Source organism: Ornithodoros turicata, chromosome 1, assembly GCF_037126465.1.
Source record: "Ornithodoros turicata isolate Travis chromosome 1, ASM3712646v1, whole genome shotgun sequence".
NCBI classification, from domain to species: Eukaryota; Metazoa; Arthropoda; class Arachnida; order Ixodida; family Argasidae; genus Ornithodoros; species Ornithodoros turicata.
Genome location: NC_088201.1, coordinates 201455651 through 201472795, shown reverse-complemented (window position 1 = coordinate 201472795; position 17145 = coordinate 201455651). Strand labels below are relative to the sequence as shown.

Here is a 17145-nt window from a genome sequence, read left to right as displayed (position 1 = left end):
GAGATAATATAGGAGTGCTGTTCGAAGTTCCATTCCGAAACCATTCAACTTCCATTCCGATACCAGGATGGTTCCGGCTGGAGCCGAGCTGGAAATGGGATGTTCCACCGAGTATGCTGGATTGAGCGAGATTCTTGGCTGTGAACGCCGTGAGGATGATCTTGGCTTATATAAAGCAAAAAAAAAAGGCCAAAATTAATTTCACAAATGTGTGCGAATAATTTATGCCCAATATAATAAAAGAAACAAACAAATAAATAAATACCCAAAAGTGTGCAAGGTTCACATAACTCCACGTACATGTGTAGATTGCAAAAAAAAAAAAATGTTGATTGGCTTTATGCTGCGAGACGTGAGCTTTTCCGGTCTGTCAAACCGAAACTATCGTAAAATGCGGCCAAGCGACATCGGCATCAACTCAGAATGTAAATGGCGGTTGTGTTTCCTCCTACATTTCACCTTCGCCGACCGTATAAAAATGTGAACGTCTTTGCATTTGTGTAGTCGTGTGCTCCGTTATGCATTTTGTCCTGAACCCGTGCACAAGCTCCATTACGACAATGGGTAAGCGGCGTGTGTAGTACGGTTGACACTCAAGTGCTCAATCTGAACCAAGAGGTGCAGTAGTGACCTGACACTTGTCTATCGTTATCTGAACTGCCTTCATGATGTGCCATTGTCACGCTTGCACGGGACGGACTTACTTTGTTGGACAGTTAAATGAGAACGAGCGACTAAAAGGTGACCTTTGTGATTTCACATATACATGTCTCAAACTTTGCATCAAATTGTGTGATATCACATTATTTTCTCACAGTGTTGCCACTGTTGCGGCATGCACACTATTTGTAGTATATCTGTTATCATACCTGTTATCATTTTTAACAAAGAATTCCATGCTTTCCGATTCTCAGTTTGGATTTAGAAAGGAACGCTCGGCAGAACTAGCTCTTCTGTCCCAGAAAGAATGTATCCTTTCCGGGTTCGAAGAAAAACTCATTACTCTCGGTCTGTTCATCGATTTCACCAAGGCTTTCGATTTACTGAATCACGGTGTTCTCTTCTTAAAGCTTGAGCACTACGGTATTAGCGGTGTTTCATTAAATTTAATACGCACTGATCTTCAGCATCGCAAACAGTTTGTTGATATTCAGGGGCAGTGTTCGGGAATACACCACATCACAACCGGTGTACCACAAGGGAGCATTCTTGGGCCTTTGCTTTTCATTATCTATGTGAATGACATGTTTGCCTTATCGAACCACATTAAGATAGTAGCTTATGCTGATGACACCGCCCTATTCCTGCAAGGAAAGTGTCTCACAGATTTAACAACAAAGATGAACAACTTCTTATCAACCTTTTACACGTGGTCTACATAAAAAATATTTGATAATTAACCCCCTTAAAACCAAGGCTGTTGCTCCGAATCTATTGTTATCGGTACAAGCACGATATCTTTTGTCAGGGAGGTGAAATCACTGCGCGTCTGGTTCACTGATACGATGTCGTGGGATAAACACGTCGGTTACATGACTAACAAAATAGAGGGTTTTAGCAGACCGTTGATAACGTGACTTGCGTCGAACCGTATAAACCGGAACCAACCAGTGAATAAGATTTCGAGTGACGCACAACTGCGATTGGTTCCGATAGGCACGATAACCTTATCAACGGTATACTAAAACCGTTATACTAAATATCGCGCGTGGTCGGCATTTTAGGTCGACACAGAAACGTCCTTCCAACTAAGGCAAAAGTTATGACCTATAACGCACTGGTTTACCTTCACCTCACATACTGTCACCTAGTTTGGGAAACCACAACGCAAACAAATCTTGAAAGTTGCGCAAAAATCTCTTTTAAGCGTGTGCTTTTCAATAATTTATTTTTAATGGTGTAAAACAGGGTACACCCGTCCACCGCGCGAGCATAGGGAACCAACAGTTTTCTACATAGAAAAGAATGCTTTGGTAGAATGGTGCAACTATAGCCCTAGTATTTATATCCCGGAGAGGATTTTGATAAACGCAAGCGTTTACGAGTTAGTAGGCATGAAAGTTGCTGGCCCTGCCCATGGTAGCAAAAATTTCGACAAGCGCGCCAGCACGAGGACCCGAGAGTTTTCCACCTAGAAACGGATACTTTATTAGAATGATGCAACTATGCCTCTAGTATTTAAATCCTAGATAGCATTTTGATAAGCGGAAGCGTTCATGACTTAAGAGGCATGAACGTTGTCCTCGTCTACCGCGCGAGCACAGGGAACCAGCAGTTTTCTACCTAGAAAAGAATGCTCTGGTATAATGGCGCAACTATAGCCCCAGTATTTATATCCCGGAGAGCATTTTGATAAAAGCAAGCGTTTACGAGTTAGGAGACATGAAAGTTGCTGGCCCTGTCAATGGGAGCAAAAATTTGGACAAGCCCGCCAGCACGAGGAACCGACAGCTTTCTACCTAGAGACGCATACTTTGGTAGAATGATACAGCTATGCCTCTAGTATTTAAATCCTAGATAGCATTTTGATAAGCGGAAGCGTTCATGACTTAAGAGGCATGAAAGTTGTCCTCGTATACCGCGCGAGCACAGGGAACCAGTAGTTTTCTACTAGAAAAGAATGCTTTGGTATAATGGCGCAACTATAGCCCTAGTATATATCCAGGAGATCATTTTGATAACCGGAAGCGTTCATGGCTTAAGAGGCACGGAAGTTGCTCTCCTCGTATACCCCGCGAGCGCAGGGAACCATCCGTTTTCTACTAGAAAATAATGCTTTGGTATAATGGTGCAACTATAGCCCTAGTATATATCCCGGAGAGCATTTTGATAAGCGGCAGCGTTCATGACTTAAGAGGCATGAAAGTTGTTGACCTCGTATAACGCGCGAGCACAGGGAACCAGCAGTTCTGTACCTAGAAAAGAATGCTTTGGTATAATGGTGCAACTATAGCCCTAGTATATATCCCGGAGATCATTTTGATAACCGGAAGCGTTCATGACTTAAGAGGCACGAAAGTTGCTGTCCTCGTATACCGCGCGAGCACAGGGAACCAGTAGTTTTCTACTAGAAAAGAATGCTTTGATATAATGGCGCAACTATAGCCCTAGTATATATCCAGGAGATCATTTTGATAACCGGAAGCGTTCATGACTTAAGAGGCACGGAAGTTGCTCTCCTCGTATACCCCGCGAGCACAGGGAACCATCAGTTTTCTACCTAGAAAAGAATGCTTTGGTATAATGGGGCAACTATAGCCCTAGTATATATCCCGGAGATCATTTTGATAACCGGAAGCGTTCATGACTTAAGAGTCACGAAAGTTGCTGTCCTCGTATACCGCGCGAGCACAAGGAAGCAGTAGTTTTCTACTAGAAAAGAATGCTTTCGTATAATCGTGCAACTATAACCCTAGTATATATCCCGGAGATCATTTTGATAACTGGAAGCGTTCATGACTTAAGAGGCATGAAAGTTGCTGTCCTCGTGTACCGCGCGAGCACAGGGAACCAGCAGTTTTCTACTAGAAAAGAATGCTTTGGAATAATGGCGCAACTATAGCCCTAGCATATATCCCGGAGAGCATTTTGATAAACGGAAGCGTTCGTGACTTAAGAGGCATGAAAGTTGCTGTCCTCGTATACCGCGCGAGCACAGGGAACCAGCAGATTTCTACTAGAAAATAATGCTTTGGAATAATGGCGCAACTATAGCTCTAGTATATATCCCGGAGAGCATTTTGATAACCGGAAGCGTTCATGACTTAAGAGGCATGAAAGTTGCTGTCCTCGTATACCGCGCGAGCACAGGGAACCAGCAGTTTTCTACCTAGAAAAGAATGCTTTGGTATAATGGTGCAACTATAGGCCTAGTATATATCCCGGAGATCATTTTGATAACCGGAAGCGTTCATGACTTAAGAGGCACGAAAGTTGCTCTCCTCGTATACCGCGCGAGCACAGGGAACCATCAGTTTTCTACTAGAAAAGAATGCTTTGGTATAACGGTGCAACTATAGCCCTAGTATATATCCCGGAGAGCATTTGGATAAGCGGCAGCGTTCGTGACTTAAGAGGCATGAAAGTTGTTGTCCTCGTATACCGCGCGAGCACAAGGAAGCAGTAGTTTTCTACTAGAAAAGAATGCTTTGGTATAATCGTGCAACTATAACCCTAGTATATATCCCGGAGATCATTTTGATAACCGGAAGCGTTCATGACTTAAGAGAAACGAAAGTTGCTGTCCTCGTATACCGCGCGAGCACAGGGAACCGTCAGTTTTCTACTAGAAAATAATGGTTTGGAATAATGGCGCAACTATAGCCCTAGTATATATCCCGGAGAGCATTTTGATAACCGGAAGCGTTCGTGACTTAAGAAGCATGAAAGTTGCTGTCCTCGTATACCGCGCGAGCACAGGGATCCAGCAGTTTTCTACTAGAATATAATGCTTTGGAATAATGGTGCAACTATAGGCCTAGTATATGTCCCGGAGAGCATTTCGATAAACGGAAGCGTTCGTGACTTAAGAGGCATGAAAGTTGCTGTCCTCGTATACCGCGCGAGCACAGGGAACCAGCAGTTTTCTACTAGAAAATGATGCTTTGGAATAATGGCGCAGCTATAGCCCTAGTATATATCCCGGAGAGCATTTTGATAACCGGAAGCGTTCATGACTTAAGAGGCATGAAAGTTGCTGTCTTCGTATACCGCGCGAGCACAGGGAACCAGCAGTTTTCTACTAGAAAAGAATGCTTTGGAATAATGGCGCAACTATAGCCCTAGCATATATCCCAGAGAGCATTTTGATAAACGGAAGCGTTCGTGACTTAAGAGGCATGAAAGTTGCTGTCCTCGTATACCGCGCGAACACAGGGAACCAGCAGTTTTCTACCTAGAAAAGAATGCTTTGGAATAATGGCGCAACTATAGCCCTAGTATATATCCCGGAGAGCATTTTAATAAACGGAAGCGTTCGTGACTTAAGAGGCATGAAAGTTGCTGTCCTGGCATACCGCGCGAGCACAGGGAACCAGTAGTTTTCTACTAGAAAATAATGCTTTGGAATAATGGCGCAACTATAGCTCTAGTATATTACCCCGGAGAGCATTTTGATAACCGGAAGCGTACATGACTTAAGAGGCATGAAAGTTGCTGTCCTAGTATACCGCGCGAGCACAGTGAACCAACAGTTTTCTACCTAGAAAAGAATGCTTTGGTATAATGGCGCAACTATAGGCCTAGTATATGTCCCGGAGAGCATTTTGATAAACGGAAGCGTTCGTGACTTAAGAGGCACGAAAGTTGTTGTCCTCGTATACCGCGCGAGCACAGGGAACCAGTAGTTTTCTACTAGATAAGAACGCTTTGGTATAATGGTGCAACTCTAGCCCTAGTATATATCCCGAATATCGTTTTGATAACCGGAAGCGTTCATGACTTAAGAGGCACGGAAGTTGTTATCCTCGTATACCGCGCGAGCACAAGGAACCAGTAGTTTTCTACTAGAAAAGAATGCTTTGGTATAAAGGCGCAACAACAGCCCTCGTATTTATATCCCGGAGAGCACATTGATAAACGGAAGCGTCCATGACTTAAGAGGCATGAAAGTTGCTGTCCTCGTATATCGCGCGAGCGCAGGGAACCAGCAGCTTTCTACTAGAAAAGAATGCTTTGGTATAATGGTGCAACTATAGCCGTAGTTTTTATATCCCGGAGAGCATAAACGGAAGCGTTCATGACTTAAGAGGCATGAAAGTTGCTGTCCTCGTATACCGCGCGAGCACAGGGAACCAGCAGTTTTCTACTAGAAAATAATGCTTTGGAATAATGGCGCAACTATGGCCCTAGTATATATCAGGGAGAGCATTTGGATAACCGGAAGCGTTCGTGACTTAAGAGCCACGAAAGTTGTTGTCCTCGTATACCGCGCGAGCACAGGGAACCAGCAGTTTTCTACTAGAAAATAATGCTTTGGAATAATGGCGCAACTATAGCTCTAGTATATATCCCGGAGAGCATTTTGATAACCGGAAGCGTTCATGACTTAAGAGGCACGAAAGTTGCTGTCCTCGTATACCGCGCGAGCACAGTGAACCAGCAGTTTTCTACCTAGAAAAGAAGGCTTTGGTATAATGGCGCAACTATAGGCCTAGTATATGTCCCGGAGAGCATTTTGATAAACGGAAGCGTTCGTGACTTAAGAGGCACGAAAGTTGTTGTCCTCGTATACCGCGCGAGCACAGGGAACCAGTAGTTTTCTACTAGAAAAGAATGCTTTGGTATAATGGTGCAACTATAGCCCTAGTATATATCCCGGAGATCGTTTTGATAACCGGAAGCGTTCATGACTTAAGAGGCACGGAAGTTGTTATCCTCGTATACCGCGCGAGCACAAGGAACCAGCAGTTTTCTACTAGAAAAGAATGCTTTGGTATAATGGCGCAACAACAGCCCTAGTATTTATATCCCGGAGAGCACATTGATAAACGGAAGCGTTCATGACTTAAGAGGCATGAAAGTTGCTGTCCTCGTATATCGCGCGAGCACAGGGAACCAGGAGTTTTCTACTAGAAAAGAATGCTTTGGAATAATGGCGCAACTATAGCCCTAGTATATATCCCGGAGATCATTTCGATAAACAGAAGCGTTCGTGACTTAAGAGGCACGAAAGTTGTTGTCCTCGTATACCGCGCGAGCACAGGGAACCAGCAGTTTTCTACTAGAAAAGAATGCTTTGGTATAATGGTGTAACAAGAGCCCTAGTATTTATATCCCGGAGAGCACATTAATAAACGGAAACGTTCATGACTTAAGAGGCATGAAAGTTGCTGTCCTCGTATACCGCTCGAGCACAGGGAACCAGCAGTTTTCTACTAGAAAAGAATGCTTTGGAATAATGGCGCAACTATAGCCCTAGTATATATCCCGGAGAGCATTTTGATAAACGGAAGCGTTCATGACTTAAGAGGCATGGAAGTTGTTATCCTCGTATACCGCGCGAGCACAATGAACCAGCAGTTTTCTACTAGAAAAGAATGCTTTGGTATAATGGCGCAACAAGAGCCCTAGTATTTATATCCCGGAGAGCACATTGATAAACGGAAGCGTTCATGACTTAAGAGGCATAAAAGTTGCTGTCCTCGTATACCGCGCGAGCGCAGGGAACCAGCAGCTTTCTACTAGAAAATAATGCTTTGGTATAATTGCGCAACTGTAGCCCTAGTATTTATATCCCGGAGAGCACATTGATAAACGGAAGCGTTCATGACTTAAGAGGCATGAGAGTTGTTGTCCTCGTATACTGCGCGAGCACAGGGAACCAGCACTTTTCTACTAGAAAAGAATGCTTTGGTATAATGATGCAACTATAGCCGTAGTTTTTATATCGCGGAGAGCATATTGATAAACGGAAGCGTTCATGACTTAAGAGGCATGAAAGTTGCTGTCCTCGTATACCGCGCGAGCACAGGGAACCAGCAGTTTTCTACCTAGAAAAGAATGCTTTGGTGTAATGGCGCAACTATAGGCATAGTATATGTCCCGGAGAGCATTTTGATAAACGGAAGCGTTCGTGACTTAAGATGCACGAAAGTTGTTGTCCTCGTATACCGCGCGAGCACAGGGAACCAGTAGTTTTCTACTAGAAAAGAATGCTTTGGTATAATGGTGCAACTATAGCCCTAGTATTTATATCCCGGATAGCACTTTGATAAACGGAAGCGTTCATGACTTAAGAGGCATGAAAGTTCCTGGCCCTGCCTCCGGGAGCAAAAATTTGGCCAAGCGCGCCAGCACGAAGAACGGACAGTTTTCCACCTAGAAACGGATACTTTATTAGAATAATGCAACTATACCTCTACTATTTAAATCCTGCAGAGCATTTTGATAAGCGGAAGCGTTCATGACTTAAGAGGCATGAAAGTTGTCCTCGTATACCGCGCGAGCACAGAGAACCAGCAGTTTTCTACCTAGAAAAGAATGCTTGGTATAATGGTGCAACTATAGCCCTAGTTTTTATATCCCGGAGAGCGTTTTGATAAACAGAAGCCTTCATCACTTAGGAGGCATGAACGTTGTTGTCCTCGTCCACCGCGCGAGCATAGGGAACCAACTGTTTTCTACTAGGAAAGAATAATTTGGTATAATGGTGCAACTGTAGCCCTAGTATTTATATCCCGGAGAGCATTTTGATAAGCGGAAGAGTTCATGACTTAAGAGGCATGAAAGTTGTCCTCGTCTACCGCGCGAGCACAGGGAACCAGCAGTTTTCTACCTAGAAAAGAATGCTTTGGTATAGTGGCGCAACTATAGCCTCGTCTTATAGCCTCGTGGCGCAACTATAGCGTCGTATTTATATCGCGGAGTGCATTTTGATAAACGGAAGCGATTACGAGTTAGGAGGCATGAAAGTTGCTGGCCCTGCCAATGGGACCCAATATTTGGACAAGCGCGCCAGCACGAGGAACCGAGAGTTTTCCACCTAGAAACGGATACTTTAGTAGACTGATGCAACTATGCCTCTAGTATTAAAATCACAGAGAGATTTTGATAAGCGGAAGCGTTCATGACTTAAGATGCACGAAAGTTGTCCTCGTCTACCGCGCGAGCACAGGGAACCAGCAGTTTGCTACCTAGAAAGGAATGCTTTGGTATAATGGCGCAACTATAGCCCTAGTATTTATATCCCAGAGAGCATTTTGATAAACAGAAGCGATTACGAGTTAGGAGGCATGAAAGTTGCTGGCCCTGCCAATGGGAGCCAATATTTGGACAAGCGCGCCAGCAAGAGGAACCGAGAGTTTTCCACCTAGAAACGGATACCCCATTAGAATGATGCAACTGTGCCTCTAGTATTTAAATCCTAGAGAGCATTTTGATAAGCGGAAGCGTTATTGACTTCAGAGGCATGAAAGTTGTCGTCTACCGCGCGAGCACAGGGACCCAGCAGTTTTCTACCTAGAAAAGAATGCTTTGGTATAATGGCGCAACTATAGCCTAGTATTTATATCCCGGAGAGCATTTTGATAAGCGGAAGCGTTCATGACTTAAGAGACATGAAAGTTGTCCTCGTGTACCGCGCGAGCACAGGGAACCAGCAGTTTTCTACCTAGAAAAGAATGCTTTGGTATAATGGCGCAACTATAGCCCTAGTATTTATATAACGGCGACAATTTTGATGAACGGAAGCGATTACGAGTTAGGAGGCACGAAAGTTGCTGGCCCTGCCAATGGAAGCCACTATTTGGACAAGCGCGCCAGCACGAGGAACCGAGAGTTTTCCACCTAGAAACGGATACTTTAGTAGAATGATGCAACTATGTCTCTTGTATTTAAATCCTAGAGAGCATTTTGATAAGCGGAAGCGTTCATGCCTTAAGAGGCATGAAAGTTGTCCTCGTCTACCGCGCGAGCGCAGTGAACCAGCAGTTTTCTACCTAGAAAAGAATGCTTTGGTATAATGGCGCAACTATAGCCCTAGTATTTATATCCCGGAGCGCATTTTGATAAACGGAAGCGATTACGAGTTAGGAGGCTTGAAAGTTGCTGGCCCTGCCAATGGGAGCCAATATTTGGACAAGCGCGCCACCACGAGGAACCGAGAGTTTTCCACCTAGAAACGGATCCTTTAGTAGAATGATGCAACTATGCCTCTAGTATTTAAATCCTAGGGAGCATTTGATAAGCGGAAGCGTTCATGACTTAAGGGGCATGAAAGTTGTCCTCGTCTAACGCGCGAGCACAGGGAACCAGCAGTTTTCTACCTAGAAAAGAATGCTTTCGTACAATGGCGCAACTATAGCCCTAGTATTTATATCCCGGAGAGCATTTTGATAAACGGAAGCGATTACGAGTTAGGAGGCATGAAAGTTGCTGGCCCTGCCAATGGGAGCCAATATTTGGACAAGCGCGCCAGCAAGAGGAACCGAGAGTTTTCCACCTAGAAACGGATACTTTAGTAGAATGGTGCAACTATGCCTCTTGTATTTAAATCCTAGAGAGCATTTTGATAAGCGGAAGCGTTCATGCCTTAAGAGGCATGAAAGTTGTCCTCGTCTACCGCGCGAGCCCAGTGAACCAGCAGTTTTCTACCTAGAAAAGAATGCTTTGGTATAATGGCGCAACTATAGCCCTAGTATTTATATCCCAGAGAGCATTTTGATAAACGGAAGCGTTCGTGACTTAAGAGGCATGAAAGTTGCTGTCCTCGTATACCGCGCGAGCACAGGGAACCAGTAGTTTTCTACTAGAAAATAATGCTTTGGAATAATGGCGCAACTATAGCTCTAGTATATTATCCCGGAGAGCATTTTGATAACCGGAAGCGTTCATTACTTAAGAGGCATGAAAGTTGCTGTCCTCGTATACCGCGCGAGCACAGGGAACCATCAGTTTTCTACTATGCTTTGGTATAATGGTGCAACTATAGCCCTAGTATATAAACCGGAGATCATTTTGATAACCGGAAGCGTTCATGACTTAAGAGGCATGAAAGTTGCTGTCCTCGTATACCGCGCGAGCACAGGGAACCAGTAGTTTTCTACTAGAAAAGAATGCTTTGGTGTAATGGTGCTATAACCCTAGTATATATCCCGGAGATCATTTTGATAACCGGAAGCGTTCATGACTTAAGAGGCACGAAAGTTGCTGTCCTCGTATACCGCGCGAGCACAGGGAACCATCAGTTTTCTACTATGCTTTGGTATAATGGTGCAACTATAGCCCTAGTATATAAACCGGAGATCATTTTGATAACCGGAAGCGTTCATGACTTAAGAGGCACGAAAGTTGCTGTCCTCGTATACCGCGCGAGCACAGGGAACCATTAGTTTTCTACTATGCTTTGGTATAATGGTGCAACTATAGCCCTAGTATATAAACCGGAGTTCATTTTGATAACCGGAAGCGTTCATGACGATAAGAGGCACGAAAGTTGCTGTCCTCGTATACCGCGCGAGCACAGGGAACCAGCAGTTTTCTACCTAGAAAAGAATGCTTTGGTATAATGGTGCAACTGTAGGCCTAGTATATATCCCGGAGATCATTTTGATAACCCGAAGCCTTCATGACTTAAGAGGCACGAAAGTTGCTGTCCTCGTATACCGCGCGAGCACAGGGAACCAGCAGTTTTCTACCTAGAAAAGAATGCTTTGGTATAATGGCGCAACTATAGCCCTAGTATATATCCCGGAGAGCATTTTGATAAACGGAAGCGTTCGTGACTTAAGAGGCATGAAAGTTGCTGTCCTCGTATACCGCGCGAGCACAGGGAACCAGCAGTTTTCTACTAGAAAAGAATGCTTTGGAATAATGGCGCAACTATAGCCCTAGTATATATCCCGGAGAGCATTTTGATAAACGGAAGCGTTCATGACTTAAGAGGCACGGAAGTTGCTGTCCTCGTATACCGCCTGAGCACAGGGAACCATCAGTTTTCTACTAGAAAAGAATGCTTTGGTATAATGGTGCAACTATAGCCCTAGTATATAAACCGGGGATCATTTTGATAACCGGAAGCGTTCATGACTTAAGAGGCACGAAAGTTGCTGTCCTCGTATACCGCGCGAGCACAGGGAACCATCCGCTTTCTACTAGAAAAGAATGCTTTGGTATAATGGTGCAACTATAGCCCTAGTATATATACCGGAGATCATTTTGATAACCGGAAGCGTTCATGACTTAAGAGGCATGAAAGTTGCTGTCCTCGTATACCGCGCGAGCACAGCGAACCATCGGTTTTCTACCTAGAAAATAATGCTTTGGTATAATAGTGCAACTATAGCCCTAGTATATATCCCGGAGATCATTTTGATAACCGGAAGCGTTCATGACTTAAGAGGCATGAAAGTTGCTGTCCTCGTATACCGCGTGAGAACAGGGAACCAGCAGTTTTCTACTAGAAAAGAACGCTTTGGTATAATGGTGCAACTATAGCCCTTGTATATATCCCGGAGAGCATTTAGATAAGCGGCAGCGTTCATGACTTAAGAGGCATGAAAGTTGCTGTCCTCGTATACCGCGCGAGCACAGGGAACCAGCAGTTTTCTACTAGAAAAGAATGCTTTAAAATAATGGCGCAACTATAGCACTAGTATATATCCCGGAGTGCATTTTGATAACCCGAAGCGTTCATGACTTAAGAGGCATGAAAGTTGCTGTCCTCGTATACCGCGCGAGCACAGGGAACCATCCGTTTTCTACTAGAAAAGAATGCTTTGGTATAATGGTGCAACTATAGCCCTAGTATATATCCCGGAGATCATTTTGATAACTGGAAGCGTTCATGACTTAAGAGGCATGAAAGTTGTTGTCCTCGTATACTGCGCGAGCACAGGGAACCAGTAGTTTTCTACTAGAAAAGAATGCTTTGGTATAATGGTGCAACTATAGCCCAAGTATATATCCAGGAGATCATTTTGACAACCGGAAGCGTTCATGACTTAAGAGGCATGAAAGTTTTTGTCCTCGTATACCGCGCGAGCACAGGGAACCATCAGTTTTCTACTATGCTTTGGTATAATGGTGCAACTATAGCGCTAGTATATAAACCGGAGATCATTTTGATAACCGGAAGCGTTCATGACTTAAGAGGCACGAAAGTTGCTGTCCTCGTATACCGCGCGACCACAGGGAACCATCGGTTTTCTACCTAGAAAAGAATGCTTTGGTATAATGGTGCAACTATAGCCCTAGTATATATCCCGGAGATCATTTTGATAACCGGAAGCGTTCATGACTTAAGAGGCACGAAAGTTGCTGTCCTTGTATACCGTGCGAGCACAGCGAACCATCAGTTTTCTACCTAGAAAATAATGATTTGGTATAATGGTGCAACTATAGCCCTAGTATATATCCCGGAGATCATTTTGATAACCGGAAGCGTTCATGACTTAAGAGGCACGAAAGTTGCTCTCCTCGTATACCGCGCGAGCACAGGGAACCATCAGTTTTCTACTAGAAAAGAATGCTTTGGTATAATGGTGCAACTATAGCTCTAGTATATATCCCGGAGAGCATTTGGATAAGCGGCAACGTTCGTGACTTAAGAGGCATGAAAGTTGTTGTCCTCGTATACTGCGCGAGCACCGGGAACCATCAGTTTTCTACTAGAAAAGAATGCTTTGGTATAACGGTGCAACTATAACCCTAGTATATATCCAGGAGATCATTTTGATAACCGGAAGCGTTCATGACTTAAGAGGCACGAAAGTTGCTGTCCTCGTATACCGCGCGAGCACAGGGAACCGTCAGTTTTCTACTAGAAAAGACTGCTTTGGTATAATGGTGCAACTATAGCCCTTCTATATATCCCGGAGAGCATTTTGATAAGCGGCAGCGTTCGTGACTTAAGTGGCATGAAAGTTGTTGTCCTCGTATACTGCGCGAGCACAGGGAACCATCAGTTTTCTACTAGAAAAGAATGCTTTGGTATAACGGTGGAACTATAACCCTAGTATATATCCCGGAGATCATTTTGATAACCGGAAGCGTTCATGACTTAAGAGGCACGAAAGTTGCTGTCCTCGTATACCGTGCGAGCACAGGGAACCAGCAGTTTTCTACCTAGAAAAGAATGCTTTGGAATAATGGCGCAACTATAGCCCTAGTATATATCCCGGAGAGCATTTTGATAACCGGAAGGGTTCATGACTTAAGAGGCATGAAAGTTGCTGTCCTCGTATACCGCGCGAGCACAGGGAACCAGTAGTTTTCTACTAGAAAAGAATGCTTTGGTATAATGGTGCTATAACCCTAGTATATATCCCGGAGATCATTTTGATAACCGGAAGCGTTCATGACTTAAGAGGCATGAAAGTTGCTGTCCTCGTATACCGCGCGAGCACAGGGAACCAGCAGTTTTCTACTAGAAAAGAATGCTTTGGAATAATGGCGCAACTATAGCCCTAGTATATATCCCGGAGAGCATTTTGATAAACGGAAGCGTTCATGACTTAAGAGGCACGGAAGTTGCTGTCCTCGTATACCGCGTGAGCACAGGGAACCATCAGTTTTCTACTAGAAAAGAATGCTTTGGTATAATGGTGCAACTATAGCCCTAGTATATAAACCGGGGATCATTTTGATAACCGGAAGCGTTCATGACTTAAGAGGCACGAAAGTTGCTGTCCTCGTATACCGCGCGAGCACAGGGAACCATCCGCTTTCTACTAGAAAAGAATGCTTTGGTATAATGGTGCAACTATAGCCCTAGTATATATCCCGGAGATCATTTTGATAACCGGAAGCGTTCATGACATAAGAGGCATGAAAGTTGCTGTCCTCGTATACCGCGCGAGCACAGCGAACCATCGGTTTTCTACCTAGAAAATAATGCTTTGGTATAATAGTGCAACTATAGCCCTAGTATATATCCCGGAGATCATTTTGATAACCGGAAGCGTTCATGACTTAAGAGGCATGAAAGTTGCTGTCCTCGTATACCGCGTGAGAACAGGGAACCAGCAGTTTTCTACTAGAAGAGAATGCTTTGGTATAATGGTGCAACTATAGCCCTTGTATATATCCCGCAGAGCATTTAGATAAGCGGCAGCGTTCATGACTTAAGAGGCATGAAAGTTGCTGTCCTCGTATACCGCGCGAGCACAGGGAACCAGCAGTTTTCTACTAGAAAAGAATGCTTTAAAATAATGGCGCAGCTATAGCCCTAGTATATATCCCGGAGAGCATTTGATAACCCGAAGCGTTCATGACTTAAGAGGCATGAAAGTTGCTGTCCTCGTATACCGCGCGTGCACAGGGAACCATCCGTTTTCTACTAGAAAAGAATGCTTTGGTATAATGGTGCAACTATAGCCCTAGTATATATCCCGGAGATCATTTTGATAACCGGAAGCGTTCATGACTTAAGAGGCATGAAAGTTGTTGTCCTCGTATACTGCGCGAGCACAGGGAACCAGTAGTTTTCTACTAGAAAAGAATGCTTTGGTATAATGGTGCAACTATAGCCCAAGTATATATCCAGGAGATCATTTTGACAACCGGAAGCGTTCATGACTTAAGAGGCATGAAAGTTTTTGTCCTCGTATACCGCGCGAGCACAGGGAACCATCAGTTTTCTACTATGCTTTGGTATAATGGTGCAACTATAGCGCTAGTATATAAACCGGAGATCATTTTGATAACCGGAAGCGTTCATGACTTAAGAGGCACGAAAGTTGCTGTCCTCGTATACCGTGCGAGCACAGCGAACCATCAGTTTTCTACCTAGAAAATAATGATTTGGTATAATGGTGCAACTATAGCCCTAGTATATATCCCGGAGATCATTTTGATAACCGGAAGCGTTCATGACTTAAGAGGCACGAAAGTTGCTCTCCTCGTATACCGCGCGAGCACAGGGAACCATCAGTTTTCTACTAGAAAAGAATGCTTTGGTATAATGGTGCAACTATAGCTCTAGTATATATCCCGGAGAGCATTTGGATAAGCGGCAGCGTTCGTGACTTAAGAGGCATGAAAGTTGTTGTCCTCGTGTACTGCGCGAGCACAGGGAACCATCAGTTTTGTTCTAGAAAAGAATGCTTTGGTATAACGGTGCAACTATAACCCTAGTATATATCCCGGAGATCATTTTGATAACCGGAAGCGTTCATGACTTAAGAGGCACGAAAGTTGCTCTCCTCGGATACCGCGCGAGCACAGGGAACCATCAGTTTTCTACTAGAAAAGAATGCTTTGGTATAATGGTGCAACTATAGCTCTAGTATATATCCCGGAGAGCATTTGGATAAGCGGCAGCGTTCGTGACTTAAGAGGCATGAAAGTTGTTGTCCTCGTATACTGCGCGAGCACAGGGAACCATCAGTTTTCTACTAGAAAAGAATGCTTTGGTATAACGGTGCAACTATAACCCTAGTATATATCCCGGAGATCATTTTGATAACCGGAAGCGTTCATGACTTAAGAGGCACGAAAGTTGCTCTCCTCGTATACCGCGCGAGCACAGGGAACCATCAGATTTCTACTAGAAAAGAATGCTTTGGTATAATGGTGCAACTATAGCTCTAGTATATATCCCGGAGAGCATTTGGATAAGCGGCAGCGTTCGTGACTTAAGAGGCATGAAAGTTGTTGTCCTCGTATACTGCGCGAGCACAGGGAACCATCAGTTTTCTACTAGAAAAGAATGCTTTGGTATAACGGTGCAACTATAACCCTAGTATATATCCAGGAGATCATTTTGATAACCGGAAGCGTTCATGACTTAAGAGGCACGAAAGTTGCTGTCCTCGTATACCGCGCGAGCACAGGGAACCGTCAGTTTTCTACTAGAAAAGAATGCTTTGGTATAATGGTGCAACTATAGCCTTTGTATATATCCCGGAGAGCATTTTGATAAGCGGCAGCGTTCGTGACTTAAGTGGCATGAAAGTTGTTGTCCTCGTATACTGCGCGAGCACAGGGAACCATCAGTTTTGTACTAGAAAAGAATGCTTTGGTATAACGGTGCAACTATAACCCTAGTATATATCCCGGAGATCATTTTGATAACCGGAAGCGTTCATGACTTAAGAGGCACGAAAGTTGCTGTCCTCGTATACCGCGCGAGCACAGGGAACCGTCAGTTTTCTACTAGAAAAGAATGCTTTGGTATAATGGTGCAACTATAGCCCTTGTATATATCCCGGAGAGCATTTTGATAAGCGGCAGCGTTCATGACTTAAGAGGCATGAAAGTTGTTGTCCTCGTATACCGTGCGAGCACAGGGAACCAGCAGTTTTCTACCTAGAAAAGAATGCTTTGGAATAATGGCGCAACTATAGCCCTAGTATATATCCCGGAGAGCATTTTGATAACCGGAAGGGTTCATGACTTAAGAGGTATGAAAGTTGCTGTCCTCGTATACCGCGCGAACACAGGGGACCAGCAGTTTTCTGCTAGAAAAGAATGCTTTGGAATAATGGCGCAACTATAGCCCTAGTATATATCCCGGAGAGCATTTTGACAACCGGAAGCGTTCGTGACTTAAGAAGCATGAAAGTTGCTGTCCTCGTATACCGCGCGAGCACAGGGAACCAGCAGTTTTCTACTAGAAAATAATGCTTTGGAATAATGGCGCAACTATAGCCCTAGTATATATCCCGGAGAGCATTTTGATAACCGGAAGCGTTCGTGACTTAAGAG

At 44.2% G+C, this 17145-nt stretch overlaps 1 long non-coding RNA gene across 1 annotated transcript in view; it reads left to right on the top strand.

Moving 5' to 3' along the window:
* Positions 1-711: 711 nt before the first annotated feature.
* Positions 712-17145, top strand: part of LOC135375407 (uncharacterized) — a 40829-nt gene continuing 24395 nt past the window's right edge. The window contains exon 1 of the long non-coding RNA XR_010417241.1: positions 712-741. This is a non-coding gene — a long non-coding RNA (uncharacterized LOC135375407). The remainder of the gene's footprint in view (positions 742-17145) is intronic.